Source organism: Apodemus sylvaticus, chromosome 12, assembly GCF_947179515.1.
Source record: "Apodemus sylvaticus chromosome 12, mApoSyl1.1, whole genome shotgun sequence".
NCBI classification, from domain to species: domain Eukaryota; kingdom Metazoa; phylum Chordata; class Mammalia; order Rodentia; family Muridae; genus Apodemus; species Apodemus sylvaticus.
In genome coordinates, this window is record NC_067483.1 from 89,836,102 (window position 1) to 89,846,748 (window position 10,647).

A 10,647-nucleotide genomic window follows, 5' to 3' on the forward strand; every position below is an offset into this window, starting at 1 on the left:
AAAGAAAGCCACAAGTCAAGATACATTTTGAATATGTTGGCGGGTACATTGGGTAGTGTGTATGTATGGCAAAAGAATGGGGACCTCTTCCAGATGCTGGATTGCTACCTGATGACTTTCTTAGCGTTAGGGTTGGTGAAAGCTGGGGACCTCTTCTTACATTCCAGAAGAATCTTCCTACCAGTTACAGGGTGTTAGATCACAAACAGGGGTAGGCAATAAATAGCTTTTAAGGCCTAATTACAGACCAAGATAAATTGTAATTAGGCTCCTAATTGTAGTTAGGACTTGAGACACTTTACCTCTTCACAATCATTGAAATTCTAATCTGTTAATCAGCCTAGAGAGCTCAATAATAGGTACAGTTTTGTTTTGGAAACTTTTGTTCACAGTACACAAAAAACCTTCTCATTTTACAGTTGCCTAATCTCTTGTCACAAGGACAGACCACAGTTTATTTAACCAATTCCCTATTGAAGGACAATGTGATCTTTTTAAAAACAGTTTCTTTAGTCTCAACATTTGTTTAAAGTAGTTTCTTTATTCTCAATATTTGTTCTTAGATTTATTTATTCTGTTATCTTAGGTGTATTAATGCTTTTCTCACATGCATATCTGTGCTCCATATGCATGACTGGTACCCTCAGAGGCCAGAAGAGGCATCAGCTCACTGGAGACTATAGCATCAGATGGTTCTGAGCTATCACGGGGTGCTGGGAACTTAACCTGGGTCCTCTGGAAAAGCAGTGCATCCTCTCAACCACTAAGCCATCTTTTCAGCCCCTGATAGTAGACATTTTAATGGGAATTTATTTTTATGACATTGAAGGTGATAGAATGTGTTCTTGTTTGGTTGGCTAATATCTCTGAGTAAATGTTTTCCCTGGTCTATGGTGAATTTTTTTATCTAACACTATCCCAAGCTGGCCTTGAACTCAGTATCTCAGGCTGGCCTTGAACTCGCTGTTGTGGCAGAGGATGACCTTGAGCATTGCAGGCCTGTGCTACCACACAGGGTGTGGGGGTAGGGGGGGGGAAAGGAGAGGGGCTAGGGAGGTGGATGGTGGGAATCAAACTCAGGGCCTCAAGCAAGCCAGGCAATTTACCAACTGAGCTACAGCTCCAATCTTCTTGTGTCTTCCCTCCACTCGCCCCATTCTCTCTGCTGCTACAGTGACAGGGACTAAGGGGGTTGGGACCTTTAGTTTCAGTGTCACTGTGCTGGCTGATTCTATGTCTACTTGACACAAGCTAGAGTCACTGATATAGCGGGGAGCCTTGACTGAAAAAATGTCTTGGTAAGATCAGGCTGTAGGCAAGACACTAGAGGGCGTTTTCTTATTTAGTGATTGATGTGGGAGGGTCCAGCCCACCATGGTGGTTCATCTCCGGGCTGGTAGCTCAGGTCTGAGCCAGCCCTGAGCAGTGGGGTAAGAGGCACTTTTCCTTCCATGGCTTCTGCACCAGCTCCTGCCTCTTGGTTGCTGCCTGTTTGAGTTCCTGTCCTGACTTCCCTCAGTGATGTGGAAACCTGAGCCACAGAGACCCTTTCCTCCCCAGTTTGCATTTGGTTGAGGTGTTTCTTCACAGCAACCCTAACCCAGACAGTCAAGATGGTCTCCTTTACTACCGCTCTTAGCCAGTGTTCACCAGGAGATCTTGTTCGAATGAAGATTTCCACCCAGCATGCGGTCTGAGATTCTAGGTTTTGGAAATGTTCCTCAGTAGCTAAAGGCCACTGGCATGCTACTGTGACTTGTGGCCGATCTGCATACTTTTTTTCTTTTTTCTCAAAGAAGGAAGCATCTACATGACTTACCAAGCTGCTTTGTGCAAGCTGATGTCAGTAGTCGCTGTCTGTGATGAGAACGACTTGTTAGAACATAAAGAACAAAAGCCGGTAAACCAGTTTATTAACCTGCGGAGTTAGTCATCTCTGGTGATGACTTTTTCCTCAGTCTCTGATTCAAAACGGGTGGAAGTCATTCGCTTAGGAACCTCAGAATGTCTGTCGGGCGGTAAATGTCAAGAGTCTCCTGTGAAAGTGACACCGAGGCTCAGACCCTTCACCACGGTTTTTTCTCTTATCTCTTTCCTTTTTATTTTATTTTTTCTTTTTCTTGAAGATGTCTCCAGGTCTTGGTGTAAATGGGGACTCCTCCCAAGGCCTGAATGTCTTTCTTGCATCCTTCAAAGCCATTACTACAGGGCAGCTCCCTGATCAGCTTGCTTTGTGGGAGAGCACAAACAGCTGTGAGTCAGGAGGAGTGGACAAAGCTCGCCCAAGAGTCCACAAGTTGGCTCTGAGAAGGCACCAGAACACTCCCAAAGTGTTTGCGCCAGCTTCCCTGGGATGCTAGGTTTACTTGAGATTTTTTTTTTTTTTAAAAAAAAAACCTTCCAGAGTCCTTTTATTTTAGAATATTCTGTAAACAATCAAACCACCAGAACACGATTGTACAACAGTAAAATGTTTTTTGCATTAAGCTGAAGACATCTTTTTAGTTAAAGAAAAATGTAGAAAGGTACTTAGAGCTGTTTATTTCTAAGTACACAGTATCCTAGACAATTAAAGGCATCTTAATCTCCTTTGAGAACAACAACAACGACATAATTTTTGTCATGCTGCTAAATCCATCATTATGGATAAAATTGGTCAAACGGATCCAACAATCACTGCTGTCCAAGCCGGCCTATTGGCAACTAATACACAACTGGTGGTGGTCAAAAGAGTTTAAAAGATCTTACCTTTCTTCTTGTTCTTTTCCAAGGTTCTTGAAGAGTTCTGTTCTAAAATAATGTTGCTGAGCTTCCCAGTTTGTTTTTCCTTCTTCAAACTGACATTTTCCCTCTAATTCTTTGCGCTGTGTTTCTAAATTCTTTTTCATTTGCTCACGGGCCACCAGATCTCTGCTTCCGAGTCCTTTGGTTTTACTTTGATCTTCATCTCAAACCTCTGTTGCATCTCCATCTTCTTGCATCTGTGCCAGAGGGCTCTTGGTAAGCTGCCCTTTGGTCTTGTTATCCACGCCTTTGTAAGTCACTGCTGCTAGCTTTCTGCTTCTATAGTTCTCACAGTGTACGTTACTGGTAACATCTTCCAAGTCCTGCATGTGTGTTCTCATCAACATATTTCTTAAGATTGCAAAATCATAATGTTCCCCATTTTCAACTTCAGCCACACCCCAAGGATACTGCCTTCCTCTGACTCTTTTGCCATGAACTTCAATGATAGCATTACTACCCACCACAGCAAGAGGTGAAGAGTCCTTCATCCTCTTAACCAGCTTGCTCTCTTCACCATCTGTTTCTAGAAATTCATATACTTTAATTTTATGTTCTTGGAGTTCTTTCATAATCTGCTTTTTAAACTGTTGGCATTCTTCTGGGGCAAGTGTGTCTGCTTTGACAATTAATGGGTTGATATTCACCTTTTCATGCAAATGTTTCATAAATTCAACGTCCAATGGTTTAAGCCCATGTTCTGAAGGAGCGATGAACTATAAACAGCACTGCACCCTGTTATGGTCAGCAGCAACTGAACACCACCTTCTCTGATTAAAACTCTGGATTGCTCCACCTGTACAGTCTTTTTGATTCTATGGGAAAGTCCTGGATACTCTGGAGACTACCAATCTGTGGGGAATAATGAGTTGATTAATGTCGACTTTCCCAGTCCAGATTCACCTAAGAGTGAATTCAAATCCTCTCTTCACTGATTTTCTGTACACTTGACTTGGGAGGTTGGCAGATCCCACATAGCCCTCACGGTTCTTCGGTTGAGCTGACATAGTGCTCCTCAGCAACTGACTCTCTGCTCCTCAGCAGCAGCAGATCCTGCATTGACTGACATCTCTCACTCCTCGACCAGTCCTGGTGTAGCACAGACAGCTTCTCCAAAACCACCAGCCAGTGGATTCTCCAGAAACTACTGTCCCACAGCTTAGCCACCCAGCGTAGCTGCCCTGCTTCACACACACACACACACACACACACACACACACACACACACACCAGCAGCAGCAGGCGGGCTCACTTGAGAATTTTTTAAAATGGCTTTTGTTTGTTTCTTCTTTGACAATTTTAACACAAAGACAATGTATCCTGTTCACACTGTTGTCTTTTAAATGTATATTTATTTTTATGAGTATGGGTGTTTTGTTTGAATGTATGTATATATCATGTGCTTGCATGCCTGGTACCCACAGAGTCCAGAAGATCCCATGAGACTAGAGTTACAGATGATACCGAGCTGCTATGTAGATGTTAGGAATTGGACCCTGGTCCCCTAGAAGAACAGCCAGTGCTCTCAACCACTGACCCATCTCCGGCCCCTTGAATTCCTTTTCACAAATCAATGTGTCCTCAAGGGCAACAACATTATCAGATGTGTGTGTTCCCGAGCACATCACTGATACTTCAGGAATGAAACTGGGAGGTGTAACTGCCTGACATTTTCAGGTGTGTGTGTTCAGGTGCACATCACTGATAAAATCTCAGGAATGAAAAAGGGTGTAAAAGTAACTTGAATTACTTGCCACATCTTTTGTGGTTCTAGGATTCTAAGCAATAACACAACTAAGAGGGGATGAAAATAAATTTCTCAGGAGTCTAAAAAGAATCTTTAAGAGTAGTTAAGAGTGTGTGTGTGTGTGTGTGTGAATACATTTAGGTAGGGACTAGGGTAAACTCATGTAGCTTTTGGAGACCACTATCGCCTGCCCCTGCTCCTGTCGTTGAAATGGGCCTGTATCACTATGTAACCTTTATTCTGTCCTGTCATCTATCTATCTGCGTGTTGGCATCACGTTCTGAGAGGTGTAACTGCCTGATAGTCACCCCTTCACTGTCCTCTGGCAAAATCGAGGTAAGCTTCACTTTCCAGACAGAGGGCAGATGTGGTCCTGGCGCCTAGGTTGATGGAGCTCTTTGAAGAGTTAGTGCTTCTCTGCCCCCCAGACCCAGTTCTCAGGGTCACCCCTGGAACTGCAACAGTCCATCTCCCCATGGCCTCCTCCTCCCTCAGCCTCCAACACCCACAAGCACTCCCTGTGAACACGCCAGTGGAGCAGGCTAGTAAGCCAGACAATGCACAGTCAACATACTCTCCAAAAATCTAGAGAAGAAACAGAAATCAAGGAACCATGGGTAGCTTTGATGGAGAAGTTCAATGATCTACTAGTTGCTCAGTCTCAGGAGGCTGGGTGTTTCAGCTGGTCTTCTGCATAAGCTGGAATCCTGTAGGCTCCAACAGATGTGCTGGCAAGTAAGTGCAAGCAGACAAAGAAGAAGAAAGCCTTCCCTCTTCCATTGTCCTTGTGTAGGCCTCCATCAGAAAGCATAGCTTAGATTAATGCTGTGTACCAGCACACTGGGACCTAAGCTATTCTTTACTTGGAACTTGCTCTGTCTCAGGCAGGCCTTGAACACAGAAATCTGCTTGCCTCTGTCTTGTAGGATTAGAGGTGTATACCATCTTCCTTGGGCCTAAGCTTTTCATGGCCTCTGTGCCTCAAGAGCTGTATCAAAAGCCTGTATCTTCCAGCCTCAATTCTAGGCACACCCTCAATTTCTTGATTGTAGTTCATTCCAGATGCATTCAAGTTGACAACTGGGAATAGCCATCACAAGCACCTGGGCCTATAATTACCCCAAACTTAGATGCCTAGACATCTGCCTAAGAACACAATAATAGCCAAGGCAACATGTCTTCACCAGAGTTCAGATATCCTGCCACAACAGGCCTTGAACATTCCAACATAGCTGAAGCACAAGAAAAAGACCTTAAAATGAACTGTAAGAAGATCATTTTACAGTAGTGGCTGTAGTGGTGTAGTGGCTACTCCTGGTTGTCAACTTGACTATATCTGGAATGAACTACAATCCAGAATTGGAAAGCTTACCTGTGATCCTGATCTTGAGGCTGGAAGATACAAGTTTCTGGCCTGGATCTTGGCATGGAGATCTTGAGGCATAGTGGCTATGAATCCCAGAAGTTTAAGGCAAGGAGATCTCTGAGTTCAAGGTCATCTGGGACAAAGCAAGTCCCAGTTCTAGGCATGGTGGAACACACCTATAATCTGGGCCACACCTTGTGGTGGAGACCTACATAGGATGTTGGAAGAAGGAAGGTGCTCTCTTTGCCTTCTTGTCTTGTGGGACTGAGCAACTGCTAGATCCTTGAACTTCCATCCACAGCTGCTGCTGACCATTGTTGAAGAGTTGGGCTATAGACTATAAGTCAACAAATTCCCTTACTATATAGAGACTACCCGTAAGTTCTTTGACTCTAGAGAACCCTGACTAATACAAGGTCCTTAAAGAGGAAATGAATACACCCTTTAAAGAAATCCAGGAAGATACAAACAATTGGAGGAAATGAATAAATCCCTCAAAGCCAGGAAAACACAAAAACAGTTGAAGGAAATTAATAAAACTGTTCAAGACCTGAAAATGGAAATAGAAGTGATAAAGAAAACACAGACTGTGAGAATCCCAGAAATGAAAAATTCAGAAATGCAAACAGGAATTACAGAGGCAGGCTTCACCAACATCATACAAGAGATGGAAAAGGTGTTGATGACATGGTAGAAGAAATGGAAATATTGGTCAAAGAAAATGTTAAATCTAAAAGACTCCTGAAACAAACTATCCAGGAAATCTGGGACACTGTGAAAAGACCAAACTTAAAAATAATAGAAATAGAGGAAGAAGAATAATCCCAGCTCTATGGCCCAGAAAATATTTTCAACAAAATCATATGAGAACATTTTTCTAACAAAAAAAGGTGATGTCTATACAGGTACAAGAAACACATAACATCAAATAGATTTGCTCAGGAAAGAAAATCCCCTCACCACACTCAAAGCACTAAACATATAGAATAAAGAAAGAATATTAAAGGCTGCAAGGAAAAAAGAGACCAATTAGCACATAAATACAGACATATTAGAATTATACTTTATTTATAAGTGGAGAGTCTAAAAGCCAGAAGGGCTTGGACAGATGTGCTGTAGATTCTAAGAGACCACAGATGCCAAGACCAGATTACTATTCCCAGCAAAACCTTCACTCTCCAGAGATGGAGAAAACAAGATGTTCCATGATAAAGTCAAATTTAAGCAATATCTATTTACAAATCTAGCACCTCACTACAGAAGGTGCTAGAAGGGAATTTCCAACCCAAGGAGGTGAAACTATACCCATGTAAACTCAGGAAAGAAATAATCTCACATCAGCAAAACCAAAAGAAGGGAAGTACATGAGTGCGCATGCCAACAAGATAACAGAAATTAATGATCATTTGTCATTGATATCTCCCAATATCAACCGTCTCTATTCCCCAGTAAAAAGACACAGACTAACAGAATGGATATGAAAACAGGATCTATCCTGCTGCTGCATACAAGACACATCTCAACATTAATATAGATGTTGGAATATTCTTCGTATTCCAACATCTTCAGGATAAATATTGGAAAAGGATATTCCAAGTAAATGGACTTAAGAAGCAAGCTGGTACAATCATTTTAATACCTAACACAATAGACTTTAAACCAAAATTAATCAAAAGAGATGGAGGACACCACATACTCAAAGAAAAAAATAATCCACCAAGATGACATTTCAATTCTTAATATCTATGTTCCAAACACAAAGGCACCCACTTTTGTTGAAGAACATTGCTACAACTTAAATCACATATTGTCCCTCATACACAAATATTGGGAGACTTCAATAACCCACTCTCACCAATGGAAAGATCCATCTTAGATGAAAACTGAATAGGGAAATACTGGAGCTAACAAACATTAAAAACCAAATGGGTCTAAAACATATTTACAGAATATTTCACCCTAACACAAAAGAATAGCTCTTCTCAGCATCCAATGGGACTTTCTCCAAAACTGACAGCATACTTGGACACAAGATAAGTCTCAGTAGATACTAGAAAATTGAGGGCTGGAGAGATGGCTCAGCGGTTAAGGGCACTCTTCCAAAGGTCCTGAGTTCAAATCCCAGCAACCACATGGTGGCTCACAACCATCTGTAATGAGATCTGATACCCTCTTCTGGTGTGTCTGAAGACAGCTACAGTGTACTTACATAGAATAAATAAATAAATCTTAAAAAAAAAATTGAAAGATCTCCCATTCATCCTATCAGACCACCATGGATATCAAGAATGACAGAAATGAAACAAACGCATGGAAACTAAACAGCTCTCTACTGAATAAGAAAAAAATGTGGGTCAAGACAGACATAAAGCAAGAAATTTAGAATTCAATGAAAATGAATATACAATATACCCAGACTTATGGAACACAATGAAAGCCAGTCTAAAGGAAAAGTAGTAGTTAAGTGCCTACATTAAAAAAACAAAAAACAAAAACAAAAAACGTAGAGATCTCATGCTGTACAGGCTGGTTTCGTGTGTCAACTTGACACAGGCTGGAGTTATCACAGAGAAAGGAGCTACAGGTGGGGAAGTGCCTCCATGAGATCCATTTGTAAGGCATTTTCTCAATTAGTGATCAAGGGGGGAGGGCCCCTTGTGGGTGGCGCCATCCCTGGGCTGGTATTCTTGTGTTCTATAAGAGAGCAAGATGAGCAAGTCAGGGGAAGCAAGCCAGTAAGAAACATCCCTCCATGGCCTCTGCATCAGCTCCTGCTTCCTGACCTGCTTGAGTTCCAGTCCTGACTTCCTTTGGATATGAACATCAATGTGGAAGTGTAAGCGGAATAAACCCTTTCCTCCCCAACTTGCTTCTTGGTCATGATGTTTGTGCAGGAATAGAAACCCTGACTAAGACACATGCTAAAGATTTAACAGCACACCTGAAACCTCCCAAACAAAAAGAAGTAAGCACACACAAGAGGAGTAGATGGCAAGAAATAATCAAACTGAGAGCTGAAATCAATAAAATAGAAATAAAAAGAACAACAAAAAGTTTGTTCATTGAGAAAATCAACAAAATTGACAAAACCCTTATCCAAACTAAAAGACAGAGAAAGAATATCCAAATTAGTAAAATAAAAAATGAGAAGGGGGGCATAACAGAAACTGAGTAAATACTGAGAACCACAAGGACATACTTTAAAAACCTGTACTCTGCTGGGCAGTGGTGGCGCATGCCTTTAATCCCAGCACTTGGGAGGCAGAGGCAGGTGGATTTCTGAGTTCGAGGCCAGCCTGGTCTACGGAGTGAGTTCCAGGACAGTCAGGGCTATACAGAGAAACCCTGTGTCGAAAAACCAAAATAATAATAATAATAATAACAACAACAATAATAATAATAAAAAACCCTGTACTCTACCAAATTGGAAAATCTAAATGAAATTGCTAATTTTATCAATAGAAAATACTATTTAAATAAATAACCAGTATTTATAAATGAATAGTAGTACATAGTTTATTCAATAGGTAACAGATCAGATAAACAATTTAAATAGACTCATAACCCCCTAGAGAGACAGAAGCAGTCATTAAAAGTCTCTTAATGAGAAAAAAAGCTAAGAGCCGGGCCCTGGAGAGATGGCTCAGAGGTTAAGAGCACTGATTGCTCTTCCAGAGGTCCTGAGTTCAATTCCCAGCAACCACATGGTGGCTCACAACCGTCTGTAATGGGATCTGACGCCCTCTCCTGGTGCGTCTGACTGCTACCGTGTACTCACATAAATAAAATAAATCTTAAAAAAAAAAGTCAATAGCCAGAAGATTTTAGCGCAAAACTCTACCAGACTTTCAAAGAAGAGTTAATCCCAATACTACTCAAATTGTTCCACAAAATAAAAACAGAAGGAACAGTGCCCAATTCATTTTTATAAGGCCACAGTTACCCTGATAACCAAACCACATGAACACCCAACAAACAAAGAGAGTTAGACTAGTTTCCCTCATGAACATAGATTCAAAAATACTAAATAAAATACTTGCATACAGAATCCAAGAACACATCAAAAAGTTCATACACCATCAAATAGGCTTCATCTCAGAGATGCAGGGATGGTTCTACATATACAAATTAGTAAATGTAATTATTCCACTGTGGTGGTTTGATTTTGCTCGGCCCAGGGACTGTCACCATTAGGTTGTTGGAGGAAGTGTGTCACTGTGGGGATGGGCTTTCAGACTCTCCTCCTAGCTGCCTAGGAGTGGTTTTCTCCTGCTGCCTTCAGATCAAGATGTAGACCTCTCAGCTCCTCCAGCGCCTCACCTGCCTGGACACCGCTGTGCTTCCCAACGTGATGATAATGGAGTGAAACTCAGAACTTGTAAACTAGCCCCAATTACATATAAGTTAATAAAAGTTGCCTTGGTCATGTTGTCTCTTCATAACAATAAAACTCAAAGTAAGACATCAACATATAAATAAACTGAAAGAAAAAAGGCGCATGATCATCTCATTATGTTTGTAAAAAGCCTTTGACAAAATCCAACACCCCTTCATGATAAAAGTCTTGGAGAGATTAGTGATATAAAAGGCATATCTAGCCACAATAAAGACAATTTACAGCAAGCCTTTATTTAACATCAAATTAAATGGAGAGAAACTCAAAGCAATTCTACAAAATCAAGAATAAGACAAGGCTGTCCATGCTCTCAATACTTATTCAATATAGTTCTTGATGTTTTAGCTAGAGAAA

At 41.3% G+C, this 10,647-nt stretch overlaps 1 pseudogene; it reads right to left on the reverse strand.

Moving 5' to 3' along the window:
* Window positions 1-2,239: 2,239 nt before the first annotated feature.
* LOC127697159 (septin-7-like) lies at window positions 2,240-3,853 on the reverse strand (annotated as a pseudogene).
* Between the last annotated feature and the right edge of the window lie 6,794 nt (window positions 3,854-10,647).